We start from the raw sequence: 19,399 nt of genomic DNA on the forward strand, positions 1-19,399 counted from the left end.
GTGTCTTTATGGGGATGTTATCTGGTTATTTACCATGCTGTTAAGTAACAAGTGCTATCCATAGCAAACAATAATGTGGTACTGGTGAGATACAGAGCAATTTACTGTTATTATTTGCACATTTTACAGCATTTTAGGAGAACAATTTGGGTTTTTCTAAGTACGCATGTTTGTGCTCTCTTTTCAATCAAAAGGTCATTGTTGCCCAGTTTTATTTCTGACAGATTGTGTTTGTCTTCTGTTTCCTTCTGGGGGACAAGAGCTCTGTCCTGAGAGGGAGCGAGCTTTTTGAGAAGCGGCAGCACAAAACCACTTATGCCTTGAGGGAGTGCTAAAGAGTAGTGATGCCAGGTGATGCCTGTGGCACACTGGAGACAGGTGATACCTTTCCTGGCACATTTTTGTTGCAGAGCATTGGTCTGATTGTGCAGTGGCCACAGCCTGGACAAAAAGGGGTGGCTTTCAGGAGACTTGGCAAAGATGTAAGAGCACAATAAATGGGGACATATAGCTCAGGCTTCCTTCCTCACACTTACCACAGCCAGTAGCTCCATGCAGCAGCATGTCTTGGATCACTGGTGGACAGGGGACAAGGTGCCCCGGTCTATGAGAAGTAAGAACCAGGGCGTCCCCAAAGTGCTCGTGGGGAGTGTCCCCACAGTGGGGCAATAGGACAGGCCTGAAGAGGGGGTGGAGGGGGAGGGAAGGGGGAAGACACCGTCCTCATTGCCTGCAGGGTGAAAGCACCAACAGGGGACTCAGGAGCTGGCCATGGGGATGGGATCAGAGCAATGCAGAGCTGAGACTCAGGGCTTGTCCGCGCAGGACACTGCCATAAAATAAGGGCGGTTGTTAACCTGGCAGTGGTTAGTGTGTCCATTAGTGCATGCTAAAAGTCCACAGAGTCACCAGCAAAGGGCTGAATCACTCAAATGCTTTTAAAATTGAATGCTTTCTGACAACATATCCTTTCTTTCCTTTTTAACTTAAGAGGTTAGAAGGCAGCCTCTGAAACATCAGTACTGGCCCCCTGAGACCTTAACCACTGGACATTTCCCTCCTGGGTGCCTCTGCTGCTGCCCAGCCTTCGTGCTACACTGGTTGGAGGAACTGGTTTGGGTTAAAAATTAATCCAAATAACCTCAATGATTAGTTTGCAGCTGCCTCAGTCCCCTGTGTGGAAGAACTGACACGGGCTTCCTCAGAGCCTGGAGCAGAGCTGTGCTCCTCCGCACCCCTCCCACTGCTCCCTAGGTGCTGCACCTTTGCAACTGAAATATCTTCCTCTGGATGCGGTGGACCTGTGCATCTCCCTGCGAGTGACTCTCGCAGAAAGCACAAGGTCAAATTCATGCAGTTCTCTTTCTTCACTGCCTTCTTGCACGTTTGTCTATAGAAGGGCTCGTTCGCTGGACTGCCAGTCCAGCGTTTGCCCTCCGAGAACAAGAGGGAAGAAAGGATGGCACAGGCCACTGTGTTGTAACTCGTGCTCTGCCTCCTCAGACTCATTGCACGAAGCTAACTGGGTCATTTGCTTTTGGTAACAAGGTTGTTTTTCTTCCCCCTCAAGTAAAACTAGCTTTTACGTAAATAATTTTTGGACCAGCTGCACTGAACTAATTATCTGGGTCATTCAGATTTCTGCTTCTGGAAGTAATTATGGCCTTTGGGAGTATACTGTATAATACTGATTTATGATTGGAGACTGAGAGTCTTCCTTATCTGCATGAATAGTATAAAGCAAAGTTAGCAAATCTTCCTTACATCCTCAGGGCCACAGAGCACTCGTCTCCCGCGCACAGAACTCCCATTTGGTCTAATAAGCATCTCCCCTCTCCCCTTCCTCCATCTGCACATACTAAGGGCTCTCATTCTGGATATACATCAGCAGGCTCTGGTCTGCCGTTTGGGACAATGCTCCAGCATCCTTATCTACTTTTTTCCTGCCTGAATCTTTATGCCTTATTAGCTCTTAACCGGGGCATCAGTGAAAAACTAGGAGGAAACTTTGTAGAGAGGGGCAGGCCTATGCGAGGCAGTGCACAATTGGGAAGACTGGGGTCCACTGGCATCTCTTGAGCAAGGAATGAGTTCACACACAGACATAGGTATCCTAGATTTTGTTTGCAAGAGGCTCCGAGATCTCAAGTTTGTAAGCGGCCCTACCTGCGTAGAAGGGCTGTCCTGCACTGCTGCCAGAAAGGGGACTTTGGCAGGAAGAGGGGGATGAGAGGTGGTAGCAGTTCATGCCACAGCTCATCTTCAGGGAGCTCAGGGCCATGATCTGCCCCAAACTGGGTAGAGCGGCCTTGGGGCTGCTCTCAGCTTGGCAGTGCTGCATAATAAGGAGCACGGAGCTGGTGTAAAACCACTGCTGATTTCTTGGTCCCACAGCCAACTCCTGTGCTGAGGAAAGCTCATTTAGCTCTGAGGATCAGGCTTTCACTAAGAACAAGGACCAAAAGCTCTGAGCTGAAACAAAGCTGTGTAACACCAGGGCAGGAGAGGACATTAGCCTAGAGACACGGTCAAAATCAATTCACAGAACGAGCAGAAAGTGAATAAATTTTATCATCAGCCTTATTTTTTAAAAAAACTAAAATTATATGTTTCATATAAAATATAAAATGAGTAGTAACATAGCATATTTGTGTATCACTAGACAGAAAGACAAAAATGAACACAGACTCAGAGGGCTTCAAGCTTTTTGAGCTCATCTTCAATTAATACCTGGACCTCTCAGCAACCTCTCCCTTGACTCATTAACAGCCCTTTATTCTCTTTCTCCCTACCATTTTATCCCTTTCTAGCTAAATCCAACACAAGTAAATCATAAGGCAGTAAAATGGAGGAGTGCATCAAGCATGAGATCTGCTCCTATCGCAGTGCTCAACGTTTTGTGCTTTGCAGCCTGCTATAGTTGGTGTCCAGCTTTACACCTTCAGCAGAAGGATCTGCCCCCTCTTCTGCGCTGCTTCTGAGCTCAGAGCCACAGGGTCCTGGCCACAGTTAGGCACTTGTAGGCATTGCTACAGTAAGTATGATTAATTATAACAGCAAGTAATAATGCTTCCTAAGTCAGAAGAATCACTGTAATTAGCTGTCCCATTTACATACCACAAATACTAAAAACGAAATTAAATTAAAAAGAAATGAAAACCTGCTATAAGATGATCATAAACGAGTAATATTTTTCAACTAAAATGTTCTTTTGCTAGTGGGCCATGATTAAGGCAGGGGATGAAAAATGTAGATTTGCTAGTTACAAAGTTACACTTTGTACTTACTGACAGGGTTTTTCTAAATTGTTTTGTCTTGAAAAAGTAACCACCCTAAAAAAAAATCCAGTGTGTGTCTTTTGGGATCCAATGCACTGTATCATTTGGGAAGCAGCATTTGTATTTTCTGATTCAAAACTATTTTTTGTTTAGAAATTTTCCTTTAATGTGCAGCTAAGCAAGCTGATGGTGTTCTAAACAAAACTGAAACTACCATGTAAGGAAAAACCCCATCTGATCCAAACTGAATGTATGTGATTTCACGATTCACCAGAAAGTCTTGACTTTTTTTCTTTTACATTATGACTGAAAGAAACTTCTCTCTTGCTTTCCCCTGATTTTTGGGACTGGCAGTAAGCCAAAATCTCATTTGCCTAGCTGTAGAAAGCATCATTAGTCATCAGCATGGTTAAATGGGGAATAGCTGGAAAGTTAGGTGCTCCAGAGATCGATATTAGACCTTATCTTATTTAACATTCTCACTAATGATCTGAGAGCGTATGTGTACTCTATATTAATTGTATTCACTGATGCTACTCAGATTCAGAGGGGCTGTGAACCCCAGTGGAAAGAATGGGAGATTGAATAAATGGACAGAAAATTAATATCCTTTCAAATTGATCCAATTAAGGATGTTCGTTTTGAAAAATGCTAGTTAATAGATCTGGGGGAAATAGCTCATAATGCAGATGTTAGCTAAAGAGAAATACTCAGCACTGGTTTTCAGAAAAATACTGGATACTGCGTGGCTGCAAATTGGAAAGGAGCCTGTATTGCAATGTAAAAGCTAAATGCAACTCACCTGCTTGGGCTGAACTGTTACTACAAATGACTTCAAAAAGAAGTAAGACCAACTCATGGGAAAAAGGTCCGTCAAAGGCTTTCACACTCAAAACTCCTGACAAGCGCTAGCTCAGGAGGTGTCTACAGACTGCCAGATGCCACCAGGGAAGGCTCTTATTCCTTTACTTAAGCTTTTTATGTGCTTCCTCGGTTCATCTGCTGCTGGCCATTATTAGGGACACCACCATATGAACCTTTTTGTTTCATACAGTATGACTGCTCGTATTTCCCTGTGGACATCCCTGTTTCCTGCAAGCTGGAGGTCCTTCCCCAATAGGGGATCAGTAAAGTGATGCTGGGCTGGGCAGGCTGACACAAGAGAGGAGCAGCACCAGAGATGAGTGGAAGCACGTGGATGAAGTAATCTGTGGCCCACAGCAGGCCAAACTACAGAATAAAATTTCTGAGACTGGGAGCTGCCAGGGCTGCAGGAAGAAACACTGCGCCTACATGTCTGCACCATTTTTGCAGTCATGTAAAAATGGAATTGGTATTTTGTTGGCTGTTGTATGGGAAAAGCATCTTCTACTGTAGCGGGTAATGGGCAAATGGGTGTACTAGGTTTTCTCCATATTTAACCTCTCCACCAGTCATCTTCTACCTTTGATCGTGGTAGAAATCAATAAGCTCACCTAATCAATGAAGAACAGTGCATATAGATTGAAGACAGCTCTGTGTGATTCTTTGAAGCTCCCAAATGTCAACTAAAACATCGTAAAAACTTTTCCAAGAGTATTTATTGGCTCATCGTTTATAATGAGACTAGTACAGAGAGTCAAAGACACAGATCATAATGTCTGCAAACAGACATGTCTGGAGCACTTATGTAAGCCCTGCGGTAGGGCAAGAGTCAATATGTATTATGGATACATAAATGATAGCTGAGAACAGGGATCAATTTTCCAGTGAGCACAGGAGGAGTGCTCGCTCACCTTTTCTTAGTTTTCATGCCTCCAGGACTGCTTGAGCAGCTTTAAACAATCTTCGGATGAGTGTTCTTTCCTCACTTTTTATTTTTTAATTCTTAGTTACTTCAAAATATCCTCCTTTTCCCTTCTCTGGCATTTAAACCAAACCAAAACCTCACCATCTCAAATGAGTTGCTCTGATTTTTCCCTGAGCTCTGACTCACTGCGTAACTTTGTGTGCCTCTGATGGCTGCCCCTCCAGCTCCTTCCCAGGAGCTGACTGCAATGCCACCATTAGCACTGCCTGCCATGGAACTCCATAAAAGGTGTCCCTAAAACAGCTCCAACATCCCCACTCAGTGGCAGGGCAGATGCACCCTGGGGGACAGACTGCACGTGGAGGGGTGGCAACGGGCACCGAAGTGGTCTCCAGGGCACAGCCACATCTGCCGTCCTCCCAGTGGGGCCTAGGTTTGCTTCAACAACCCGTTCATACCTGGGGCAGATAAAAGGAATAAAGAAGAAAATTAAAATATTCACTGAAAAGACGGGAACATGTCCTTAGCCCAAATCCTCACACCATTTTCGCACTGACCCATTTCATTTGGAGCTGTGATTTTCTGTTGTGGCTGGGGTCTAACCAATGCCAATACTACTGGAATGCCCTTTGATGCCAAGCCGCATTACAGCTCAGTAGGTTTCAAGACAATGTAGTAAATGTGGTACAAAACCCATGTACAGGGCATGTGGCAGGGCTAGAGAGAGCACATCCCTTACAAACCTGTTTGATGTGAATAGAGATGGTCCTTACAGGCTGCAACAAGCACCACTGGTGAGACTGGGCAGCGAGTGCCGGATTTACAGATCACAGACTTTGCATGCTCGCCTGTCCTCCTGCATTTGCCCCTCTCCTAAAAACTAAGAGCGGGCCATGACCCAGAAAACATAGGCAACCCTGTCTGAGTAGAAACTTTCTACCCAAGCCAAATTCAGCAGAAGGAAGAGTGCATGAGGGTTTGGACTCGCATTCACTGATCGGTTTGGACAGCAATGTCTGCAACCCTGCAGCTTGTGCTTGTCCTTCTGCCAGCATTACTGCCCTGAGAACATTGGCACCAGTCCCACCTGGAGTGGGATTGGGAGTGGGAGCACTGAGTGCTCCTGCTCTCAGCTTGGTGCTTTAGCACAAACTCACCCTCCTCAGGAGTTTGCACTCACGTGCTGGGGCTGAACCTGGGCAGATGCCGTCGTGGGGTTGGTACCTCCTTGCAGAGCGGGGAGACAGCCGGGGGCTGGGACATCTCACACCCCTGCAGCACGAGCTGCTAAAGCCCATCCACCAGAGCCCTGCAGTGCTCTTCTTCAAGCGAATCCTTCCGTCTTTTTCCACTGGAGACTCTGCACTGCTTGTGCAAAACTTCCACCCCTATAGAGAGAGGCTGTCAGCATGGGAAGTGTGCCAGAGATCTGTGAGGATGGAGAGGAAAGGAGAGCTTTGCCTGAAAGGCTGCATCCACCCCGTGCCCTGCATCCACTGCTCTGGCTTCTTCTGTTCTTCTGCAGCGATCGCTGGGGACAGTTTCCAAATTGCAAGAGATCCCCAGATTGCTTAGAACTAGCAGTAGGTCTTTATCATCATTAATCTTTCATAAATCCCAAGCCTAAAATTAATGGTGTGACGGCTCTGAATGTCAGGGATCATGGACTGTGGCAGTTTTGTTCACAGATGTTGTATATGTGCGTTTAGGAATGTGTTTGGCAAACCTCCTCTATTATTTGTTCTGGCTGCACATTGTTTATACTTTTCTTCCTGTTTTTGAAAACAGAAATTATTGTCTCAGTGGCTAGATAAAATATTTCTCTTACAAAAGAAAATGCTGATTAAAGAGAAGCACTTTCGTAATTTTTTTTTTACAGCAAAGGAGAAGAAGAGAGTTTTCTGGGACCTCTCACATTAATACTTTATGAACTACCTGAGAAAAGATTTAAAGAACAAATGGCTGAAAATGGGATATAATGTGGTGCGGTGGACTAAGTGTGCCCTGGGAGTTGGTTCACGCTGTCTTCCACCCATCCATTACAAACCAGGTAGGGCCAGCTCTTAATAGCCAGAGTCTCTGCAGCCAGTACTTGGCGTTATTGAAGCCACCCACAAAACAAAGCAATTGGCTTAGTTGTTGTCCCTCCGGAACCGGAGTAAATTTGGTGAGGAGGCTAAATGTTTACGAAGTGAGCTGCAGCTACTCACGGGAGTGAGCAGACCAAAGCCGGCAAGACTCCTGGCATGGGTGAGGGCTGACCACACCAGCAGGTACTGCAGATCCAGGAGGGACGTGCCTGTCGGGGACCCTCTGTACAGCACGGGCACCCCCTTTCTCCAGAAATGCTTGGCAGAGCTATTGGGGCAAATCAAAACTTGATTTGCCAGGCCAGTAAGGGTAGAGAGGTGACAGGAGTTACCAATGCCATTACCCGGCTCCATTGCTAAATCGGGAATACAGTAGAGTTAAAAAATATATAGGATATATAGAGCAAAAATACAGAGGACGATCTTGAACAGCCTGTACTTGTTTTTATGGTAACACCCCTGTGTTACCAAGGGGTCCTGTTGACACCCTGCAAGGGCAGACTAGGTCCGGTAGAAATTCTCAAGCTCCTAAAGCAGCCAAGGGATGAGCTGAGTGAATTCTCCTATGAGATTAGTTTTTCTTTTCTGAAATGCTTCTCTCATCTACTATGACCTGAGCAGATGCACCTAACTAATGACTTACTTAGCCCGCATCCCTTAAACCCAAACTTCTCCTAAGGAGACAGCTTACCCCTGTCATTATTGTCTATTGCATTAACACTGACAGTAGTCAGTATGGCTGCTTTTGTCATGTATCATGATCTATCAATCACTTTCTCAGGGAAGCTGAAGTGCCCGGAACACCACCTTCTCGCTGAGATCTACATGCGGCAGTTGGCATCAGAATGGGAGCTGAATGCCATGAACTGACAGATGTCTTTTGTTGTTGTTGTTGTTAATTAAAAGACTGAAGCATTTAAAGGCAAGCTGAAAGTGCGGAGTGTAGGTTGTGGCACCAAATCACAAACATAACTCATCAGTGTAATAAGCCAAGAAACAGGCGTTTGTAGAGCAAAGTTTTACAGCACATAACCTCCCTCTGGCTTCCTGATGAAGGTGAAGTGAATGGACATCCCCTGCTTCAGCTTGTGCCCAGACAACGAGGCATGGCAGCTCATCTGCAAAAGCCATTAAAAGAGGCTCTTTCACCCCGTGTCAGGGGATCGGCTCTAGCTATAACATGAGCCAAGCTCAAACAGTGTCCTCAGCTAATGTGAACTCTTACCACTTCATTGAAGCCAAAGGACAAGGCAACTTTGCATGAGCTGGGAATTAACCTCCCTCTGCCTTCAAATTTATTATAAAGATTTTGGACAACAGCAATGGGAAATTCCCATAGTCAGAGGGGAAATACTCACTTCTGTACCTCTTCCAGTGCCCAGCGAGCACTAGCATCTCTCTATGTTGGGCCAGACAAAAAGGTAGTCATTTAAACAAAAAATATCTATGATGACGATGTGCACGATGTGCTTTTTCAGTCTGCAGTCTTCGCTCTCCGGTGCTGACCGAAGGGCTGTGCACTTTATTGTCAAACACTGGGAAAATTCCAGGACCACCTGCACTGACTTTACCAGTGATTTCCTGGTGCTCCCCCGAGACAAGCAGCTCTAGGGGGAAGGTCAGATTGCAGTGGGACTGCACCCTAGGCGTGCAATGCTCCTGCAGTTCAGATGTGTCTTCCTTCTTCTCCCACAGTCTTCACCAGGTGGTCCAGCTACACAGAAATGTCAGGTGAGGAGCACCCAAGAGTCCAAAGGCTGATGCATCTCTACAGGCCAAGAGAGAGGAAAAATTTGACATCTCTCCCATCTTGGGCAGCTGGAGACGGAAGGCAGCAGTCACTGTAGATACCAGGTGAATTACGATTTCCAAAGGAAGTGCATGGGTAGGTCACTGAGCAAAATTAGACATTATATCCATCACAGAGACAAATGAAGAGCATCCAACATTTCCTTTCTCAGCTTATTCCCTCTTCACAAATGCAGGATCTGTTGTGGTTTTTTTTTTCAGTTGTTGTGACAGTAAATCCCTAAGAAAAAAACTTTGGAAAATAGGCACTCTGCCTTTTGGGAAATTTCCGTGACAATCATTCCTTCGGTTTGCCTGTGCTGTTGGCCATGGTTTGAGATGACATCCATCCTGGTGGCAGTGGTGCGGCCCTCCTCTTCTCCAGCTCAGTTCTGACTGCAATGCCACATCAAACAAACCCAGAGACCAGCAGCTGCTGTGCAAATACTCCCACTGACTTCAAAGGACTTTGGATCCAGCCTCACACAGTGGTCAAACACTAGACATAGTGGGGCAACCAAAGCAACCACTACTCCCTGCTGCAGCTGTAAGCACACAGAAAGATAGCAGAGACACATGCGTAACGCATTTTGGCTTGGATTGCCCTAAATAATACAGTAGGTTTTTTTGAATGTGAAGTTTTAGTCCTTCACAGCATCCTCTTATCTGAAGCTGTGCTACCAGGGCCTGTTTACCAAATGGTTTATTACAGGCTCAAAGTGGGATACATAGCCAGCAATAGCCTTCTTGCCTCCAGAGGCAATTGAAGACTGTCTGCCCGCTTGTGTTGCTGCACATCTGTCAGCTGACGAGAGATCCAAACAGTAAAACATAGTAGCAGTGAGTTCCTGATATGTCGATGAGTGTGTGCGCCAACAAACTAGAGTTATCTGTGTGGATGTATACGTTGTGCATTCAGATACATATATGCATAGAAATATACATATACGTACATGTATGTGCATCTTGGGGATTTTAAAATAATCTACTATGTAAATCACATGGTTCATATTTTATTACCAAAATACAATTCTAAAGCAGTTATTGTGTCTGGAAAAGGATCTTCATGGTAATTGTTTGACAGTGGCATCCCTCGGAGAAGCTGGTGGAATGACAACCTGATGCAGAGATGGTGAGAAGTATTTGCAGCAAGTCAGTGGCTCAGGAGCAGTCCCTGCCCCTGTGCAAGCAGCACAGAAAGCCACAGAGTCGCACCCCTATGTGCCAACTGAAGCCACAGTCTCTCCTGTCCAGCAAAGCAACTGGCATGGGAGCCTTCCCTCTTGACTGGAGAGTATCTCCTGTGTAAGAAAGGTACTGTGTAACAGTGAAGGGCACTGCACACTACAAACACTGAAAGCTCCTCTGCAATAAGTAATAAATAGTATGCATTCATCACCTACATAACAGATTTGTGATTTTGAGAGGTTCAAAAGGGAAGAAATATAGTATACCTGGAGATACATTCAATCTAACTCTGTTATAGAAGAGGTGGCAGTAGCTCCGTAGCAGGTTTAAGACCGAGGAATTCGGCTTAGCATCCTGGTGGAGCCAAATTGCAACAGATTTTTTGTTTTTTTAATCTAATTATTTTCAGGATAGTAAGTTCTCTATGAGTTTTCAGGGAACTTTTGGTGGGTATTTTGGTCACTGGCAAGTAGAAGAAGGAACAAACCTTAAAAACCAGTCAACCTTTCACTCTCTCTGATGCAAAACTGTGGTACATCAAAACACTTGTCTGGTATATAGCCATGCACCAAGGAACTTCATGCAGAGCTGTTCTCCTTGGGGGAAAATATGAGTTTGGGGTTTAGGTCTGCACTACAGTGCAATCTTAGGGAATGAGAACACGCATTACACCATTGTACATTTTGGAATTTATGAAGAGAGGGAAAAAGAAGACAGTAAACATGATGTGCAAAGACTAGGGTGTGTTAAGTGCTTCAGTGAATTTTTTTTTTCATTGTGATGTATCGTCTAATAACAGTTTCTAGTGAGCAGATGCTACCAGATACTACCAATAAAGTTGCAAAGCAGTTTCTCTTTTCCTCTTTTGCTGTCAGAGGGAATGGTTTTGTCCGTTTCTTTCTCATTAAGCTGAAATTTTGCATCCTGTGCCTCCCATGCTTTGCTGAAGTATTTTGTTTCTAAATATCAGCAAAATCCCTTCAGCTTTCAAATTTGACATAGGAGGACTGAATGGAGCATTGTTCTCACTGGCTGGTGACAGCTTCTCAGAAGAGTGGCCTATGTCTTAGGAAACAGGGTGTGCTGACAGATATCTCCACTAATGTGTTTAAACTTCAGTACAGAAAGGTTGGTTCCTTTCAAATGCATCAGTGAGTAGAGGGTCTTAAAGAATTAGCTTGGGGAGGAGGGACTTTAAATATGATCTTCCTAGTCTATTCTCCCCAGGAGAGGTGGCAAATGCCACCCCGGGCATGAAGTCCAGACCAGGAGTTGGAGACTTTTGCTCCGTCCCCAGCTGCCACAACCCAGTGTGTGAACCTGGCAAAGCTGCTTAACCTCCCTAATAATTTTTTGTCTGTAAAAATGCAGATGCTTTTGAAAATGGGTGACTGAGCCAAACTCCAGGCACATTCACAGAAAGACAACTGTTGACTTCAAGATCAGGCTTATAAGTCTCACAGGTGTGGTGAGACGTGCTTCACTAACATTTATAAAGATCTCTGAGGTTCTCAAATGGAGGATGATCTGAGCAGGTAAAGAATTTCAATATGACAGCTCCTAATGAATGCACACCTATTAATCCTTCCCCCCACCCCCCTTTTCATTTCACAGTAGCAATAAGAATGAGATTTAAAGTATTTATTGAGTGGTTGAGAAAGCCAACCTTTGACTCTGTGCCTTAGAGCAGTGCCTGGGGCAGGCAGTAATTATGCAGAAAGGCACTGATAGTATGTCTTCTTATTGTTTAAGAAAGGTGCTTTTCCAATTTGCTTTGTTCACTGCGTATCTGTACCAGACTTGAGATTCACAGCTATAAATACAGTGAGCTATATATAAATGCACACACATACATAGACACACACAAACAGACTGTGACTCAGACACATTACCAGCATGTTATAGCCCAAGTCAGTATAATTGAAAAAAAGAGAGTTCAATGTTTTTAAGAAATGGAGCCTGATACCGAAGTCACTTTAGCAGGCTTTGTTCATGTGAACAGAGGAGTTGGGGGTTGGAACCAGGTGATGTTTAAGGTCCCTTCCAACCCTTACCATTCTATGATTCTATGAATATTCAGACTTGCTGAGAATAGAGTGTCTCATAAGCACAGATATTTGCGCTAGACCTGTAAATTGAACTGTATAGTCAGTGGGCTTTGGAGTTGTATATCATATTGATATTTTCAAGACAAGAAAAGGCATGGAGATTGTAGAAATTGAATTAAAATTTTCAGATCTGAAAAGTTTTGCAATTTATTGATTGGGAGTGGAATTTCCCAGTGTGCAGAGTGTTTGCATTTGGACTATAAAACTGTTGAATATGTCTATAGTCCTTGAACTGAGACTGAGGAGTTTGAGGAGGTTTCCTGCACATTGCAGAATTCCAGAGAACTTAGAAATGCTCACTGAACTGCCAAAAGAAACTGGATCTCCATTTCATCCACCACACCATGGAGCAGGGTTGTGGATTAACTTCAAGTTCCTTTGATCCTGCACGTGGTGTGACACGTAATGCTTCCCTTTTCTGACTTGCTTTAGGTTAATTTCTATAGTTAGGGGCTTGGTGTACATATTTGTGATTATACATTATAAATGTATACCATCAGCCTCCCAATATATAATTAAAACCAATGTTTTCTACCACCAGTGTCTGACGATAAAACTCTATGTGAGAATAGCAACAGGAAATGGATATTAAGAGCTAAAAATATATTCAAAATAAACCAACACTATGAACGCATTTCTGAATCTACATTCCAGATCTTGCAGTTAATCTGTCACACAAAACACAGTGGGTGACATCCGTTATTTGACAATGTTTCTGAAATACAAACAGAGTTTTACAATTTTCCATACAAAATTACTGTGGTATTTCTTTTAGAATGAACAAATGGAATTGCTGGGTTTGGCCCTCAAAAGGCTGTTTAGGAGAAGCAGAACTTATCATACTTTATAAACAACAGGAGGAAAGTCAATCAATAACACTTTTCTGCTCTCCAGTTTGAGAGCCCTCAGATACATGTTGTCAATTGAAGTTACAAATAGATGTTTCTGAGGGCAAAAAATCTGACTTTAAAGTGCAGCAAAGAGGTCCACATTCTGCTCTCAGTTGTACCATAGTGAATCAGGAATTACTTCATTGACTATACATAGCACAAAGACATTAAGGTCAATAGATTTTCTCCTAGTTTTCCTTAGCGTAGTGGATTGCAAAATTTGGCTTTACCTCTCTGTGTTCCAGTTTATATCTGAATCTTTCAGCAACAAAAAAAAAAGTATATATTTATTGCTTGTACAAATCTGTTTGCACTACAATTCTGGGAGAGCAAGAGAACTACTAACTAGGTAGAAAATACCGGTTCTTCTTTCTGAGCAGAGATGGACACAAAACCTCTGCTGTAATGGGAAACCACCCAGCAAAGAATCATTTTACCAAGGAGCAAAGAAAGGAAGAAAATCCATAACCTTTGGTGGTCACTGTCTTGGAGGGTGTGTTAGATGTTAAAATGGTTTTGTTTTTTTTTTTTAATAAGCTTGGGGACAACATGCAGGCTTCTGACAGACCTTTTAAGCAGCATTGCCGTGAAACCATGGTCTGCCCATGTTGAATATACAGGCTACAGTGCATACCATGGTAATCACCACAGCATTGCCATACCCTCTCTGATTGATCATGTTACTGCAGTGACCCACAAACCATACATGCAGTGTCTGTAAGGCCCAAATGATAACATTCAGGGTGTACTGGCTGCCTGGAATGACTCATCTTTTCTAAAGACCTCAGAGAGCTCCAGGCTGAGGACAGCCAAGGCTTAGTTCCCCGAGCCTTTGCTCCTCATGAGAAGAACAACCGAAGAATTTGGCATGATGCGCCACTGCCCATTTATGATTTATGAGCAGATTTATGAGCCATTGGCTAAGGGTGGGCTCATGGGTGAAAGTCATCATCCAATAGTGCCTTATCAATGAGAGCAAAAATGAGACCTTCATTAGTTTTGAACTTAGACTCTAGAACCAGCTACAGCACTGAGGAAGTGAATAATATATCAATAGTATAACTGTAGGTGAGACTGAAGTAACTGATACTCTGTGGCTTGATGGATATATTAGAGAAGGTGAATCTTTTTCTATTTCGTCCCATTTTTTTTTGGTCTTGACAAATGCATGGCGAGAGACAATCCATGTTGCTTAGCAACTCCTTGGGATGCAGAAAGAAATCAGTCAATACAATTCTGCATTAAAGCTGCAATGACCCACAGAAATTTTTCTACAGAAAACCAAGAATAGCTATATATTCTCTGTCTTTTTCCTAAAGTCGCATTAGCTCATGAGTCAAACTATTTAAAATGAAGAATCATGGAAAAAGATAGGTCTTTCTGACATGGGATAAGGGGGCTAATTTATTGCAGGAGTCTGAAAAGCAGGAACTCATTTTGCATTCTAGCAACGCTGATTATTTTAGTTAAGGTTGAGTGTGACTTTAGCCATTTTAGCACGTGAATAATTTGTGAGCCAGTCATTATTTCAATTATGAGATGTGCTGGATTAATTCCTCCGCTTGTTTCAGTTGTCATTGATTTCACTCGAATCGCATCCATAGCAGCTGAAGCAACTGGTGTTGCACCAATACCAACCAAAGGCGTAACTTGCTTGCACATAAGTGTATGCATCAAGCCCTCAGCAGAGCACTTGCATCAAACCCTCAACAGCTGAGCAAAGTATGGTATTAGTCTTAGCCCATGAGCGAGCATACAAGTCACAGAGTCCCGTTTTTGGTACTGGATGGTTGACTGAGCAATCAAAGAATGTATTTATTCACCAAACACAACAGGCACTTCTGCAAAAATCAGCAAGATGGTCAGGATTCATGAACATTCTCATCAATGCTAACAGGTTTCTAAGTATTCAAAGACCATGATAAACATGACTTCCTGGAAGTCCAAGACAGATAAATTTAGTTCCTTTACTCACAATAGTATTTATATACCCATTTATTTGTTTTTACTATTTCACCAGAACCCATGTGAATTTTCAGTAACACAGCATTTGGTCAAAATGGTAAAATAACAGAGGTACATCAGTATATGAGGAAACTAGTGGGGCTTTTTTTTACAAAAACAAATTGCAAAGCACACCTCTGACTTTGCAGTCACTCTTTGGAAACTGCAGCGTTCACAGAATCACAGAATCACAGAATGGTAGGGGTTGGAAGGGATCTCTGTGGGTCATCTAGTTCAACCCCCCTGCCGAAGCAGGGTCACCTACAGCAGGCTGCACAGGACCTTGTCCAGGCGGGTCTTGAATATCTCCAGAGAAGGAGAATCCACAACCTCCCTGGGCAGCCTGTTCCAGTGCAGTGTCACCCTCAGAGGGAAGAAATTCTTCCTCATGTTCAGACGGAACTTCCTGTGCCTCAGTTTGTGCCCATTGCCCCTTGTCCTGTCACTGGGCACCACTGAAAAGAGCTTGGCCCCATCCTCCTGACACCCACCCTTCAGATATTTGTAAGTATATATTAGGTCTCCTCGCAGCCTTCTCTTCTTCAGGCTGAACAAGCCCAACTCCCTCAGCCTCTCCTCGTAGGAGACATGCTCCAGTCCCTTCACCATCCTTGTAGCCCTCCGCTGGACTCTCTCCAGTAGCTCTTCATCTTTCTTGAAGTGGGGAGCCCAGAACTGGACACAGTACTCCAGATGAGGTCTCACCAGGGCAGTGTAGAGGGGAAGGAGAACCTCCCTCGACCTGCTGGCCATACTCCTCTTGATGCACCCCAGAATGCCATTGGCCTTCTTGGCAGCCAGGGCACACTGCTGGCTCATGGTTAACCTGTCGTCCACCAGGACACCCAGGACAAGACAATCCACTCTCATTATCACTTTTCAGACCAGCTATCGCTTCCTGTTCGGCAAAAGAAACAGACAGGAGAAAGCTTTCTCTCTCCTTTTTCTTCTTCTCTTTGGGACATTATTAATAATTATTGAGATCATTGCTACTACAGTCATGCTTGGGGCCCCAGCTGCATTACAGTATATTAATAACTCTTTCAGTTTCTTGCATGTCGCCTAGACAGCCACAGCATCAGGGCTGCTGCAGGTGTGTAACCCCCCCAGCTTCAAGGAGCGTGCAGAGCCACTGGCAAGGCCACCCTGGCGTGACCAGCAGAGAGCCAGCACCTCAGTATGGCTCGGACACTGCAGCTGGGTCACAGGTGTGGACTCTGTGCGCTTTGCAAGGCCCCTTTCAAATTCATAAAAGAATCTGCAAAGGTGCATGTCCATGTAGACCAGATTCTGCCTAGGAAAAGCTCCCCCAAACCACTGTTTAAAAATACCCTTGTGCCTGCCTTGCCTTTGGTGGCACAAGTAAGGAACACCCTGTATCGGTAATCGTCTCGAATGTCCTGTGCCCATAAAACGGAATGTTTGTTCAGGTTTGTCCTCTTTATTCTTTATTTTCTTTCCTGCAACTTTTACTTGTGAGAACTGTGAAAGATTACGTCTTGCTATATCTGACTATGAAATATAAGCTATATATGGCATTAAACTGATACACAGTATATTACAGAACACTATGCAGAATATTTTGTACTGTTTTATGGTGTATTTGTCATGTTTATATCACACGTAGAGTTGTGATATACAGAGAGGGTACTTCTGCTATGTGTGCCTGCTTGGCATGCAGCTATATATAATACAGAGATATATTATGACATTAATAGAAATATGAAGTAATCTAAATGTACGAGAAATCATTTCTGCTTGGTATGTGTTGATATTAAAACAGTTCTGTAAGTGTAGCAGAGAAAGAGTGAGATATTTCAGTCTGATTCCATGTTTGTAGACATTTTCAGGCCTGTCAATACAAAAAGGTGCCTTTCCCATCAGTTCTTGCGACAAATCCATGAGGGACAGAATTCCTTGCAATACCGGAAAAGATCCCAGGCGAAAAAGTTGAGCTTTTGCAATAAGTGTTTCTGGTTTTACTAAAACCAGTGGTTCGTTCTGTTCTGCTCTGTTGTCTCCATGTTATGTAAATAACACTGTCTCCTTTTTACTGAAGCAAACCTATAGCATTGTGTACGAACCCAAGGGTTTTGGCCATGTAACTTTAAGATTTTTCTGCCTTTTAGCATTTTGAAGCAATTTACTGTTCATAGTAACTGTAGCATGTAAACCCCTTCCCCATGTGTGTTCAGCATAAAGCAATTCATCTTGCAGCTCTCCACGGCACTTCAGCTTGCTGCCCTCCAGGTGACTTGCATTCTGCACACGAGGACGTGGCGGCACTGCCACTCCAACCTGTGCTTTTGGGAAGCAGCAATGGCCAGCCAAAGGAGGAGGACCTTCAGGCTTCATGTTGCCGTCAACATGTGCAGCGTGTTGGCAGTGCCGCATCTGACATGCATGAGGTAATCTGATGGAGGATGGATGCCTTTGACAAATCACTTCATGGTGTTGGTGGATTTGGAGATGCTTCTCGTTGGAGTATATGGAAACTGGTAAGGGACCCAAGGCCAAAGAAGTGCATCAGGGATTTGCCTTTAATACATAGAAAAATATGTGATGTAATCACACCCTGAAGAGCGTAAGAGCCACTCTGTAATCCAGCCATCTGCTTGCTTGGAGGAAACAGACCCAAATGGTGGCAAATTATCTGCACCAGAATGAAGATGCAGAATGAATGAATGAGCTGCAGTTTCCCACTGACACAAGGTGGGAGAGGAGTATTCCTGTGGGAAGAGATGAAGTCAGTCTAGGATACATCCCAAGTATGCTTCTCACTGACCATCCTCTTCTCCCCACCCCTCTCCCAATGCTGCCTTTGCTGTGACAGAGGAAACAGAAGAGGATTGCGAAGCACTGCAGTCACTTACCAATCCATGGGAAGTTACAGTCTCACCCCCATGGGACCCATGTGCTAACCTAAACCCATCCACCCACACACACGCACTGCTCCACAGCAGGACCAGGGCATTCATGCTGCTTTTGATTCTCAGCCGAGAAGATGCTCTGCGACCCTTCTCAGGATGGGTCGGCATGGGCAGACTGCTTACTGCTCGCTCTGGGGTTTTCCAAAGGGTGCATGTGGAGTTATTTCCTTTCTTGAATCTCTTTCACATCTCCTCCAGGGCTTCACAGAGTTAAGCTGAGGGAGGCACTGTCAGCTGGGGGAACACCACGAAGGCTTCCCTGTCTGTGCTTCCTCACCTTTCCATTCACAGTTAGGGCAGGAGGGGTAAGGTAAGGGAGATCAGAGGCTGCAAATCAGCCAGTGTGCTATGCTGGTATTCCTTTCTTAGTCTTTTAGTTAATGTGAAGGGGCCACATCTGGAAGCACTTTACAAAGCCTCAGCCTCTGTGGCAATTTGCCTGAGTAAGCACCTCAAGATTTAGCCGATAGAGAATGTGCACTGCATAGATCATTAAGAGCCTAATCACTCTCCTCTGGGTCGAATTCAAGTGGCTACAAAAATCAATGTATTTATTTGCCAGGAAGGGTGCTAAAGAGGTCGTAAGATGTATATGAAATGTGTCCTGGAAAAATGACATTGTGGTAACTGTATGAGAAAGAGCCCAAGCTGGCTTAGACACATCCTAATCCCTTGCTGCTATTAGATGTGGGGATTTCTGCAGCAGGGAAGAGGGAATGAGAAGGGTGTCAGCTAGAGGAATGATGAAAATATCTCACAGTCAAGTGACAAGAAGCCCATGGCACATCAAATAGCAGAGGAGGACTATGCAGATAACAGCTGGCTGACAGGGCAACCATTGTTTCTGATTGGAGGCTGTCTCCAAGGAACATGGACTGACTCTTTGCTTACTGACCTTGAAAATGGAAATAATTTCAGAGGCAACCTTCTCCCATTTGCAGAAGTTTAAGCACATTTGTTTCTATCAAATGAATTTGAATGTAAGATGCCGTGACGTCACGGGGAAAGCATCATTCCTTATTTATCAGTGTATCTTCTTTGGTGTAAATGACAGAGCCGCTTTAAAAAACTGTTTTTAATGTGTGACTTTACCTTATGTAAAATATGATGAAAGGGGCTGAGAACAGAGCCAAGATCGTGAGGAACCAGGGAAGGGAGCATGCTCTGGGCAAACTTCATCCAATGTCCGATGGCTGGGGACGTGCTGGGAGCCAGGAGGGAAGGATGCATTTCACGAGGAAAAGATTCAGTTGCAGGAGAATAAGAGGACATCCTTGACTGGCACTCTGCCTGCGCATGTAAACAGACATGGTGCAAACACACAGCCATCTTCA

The sequence above is a fragment of the Opisthocomus hoazin genome, chromosome 4, assembly GCF_030867145.1.
Source record: "Opisthocomus hoazin isolate bOpiHoa1 chromosome 4, bOpiHoa1.hap1, whole genome shotgun sequence".
In the NCBI taxonomy this organism is placed as follows: domain Eukaryota; kingdom Metazoa; phylum Chordata; class Aves; order Opisthocomiformes; family Opisthocomidae; genus Opisthocomus; species Opisthocomus hoazin.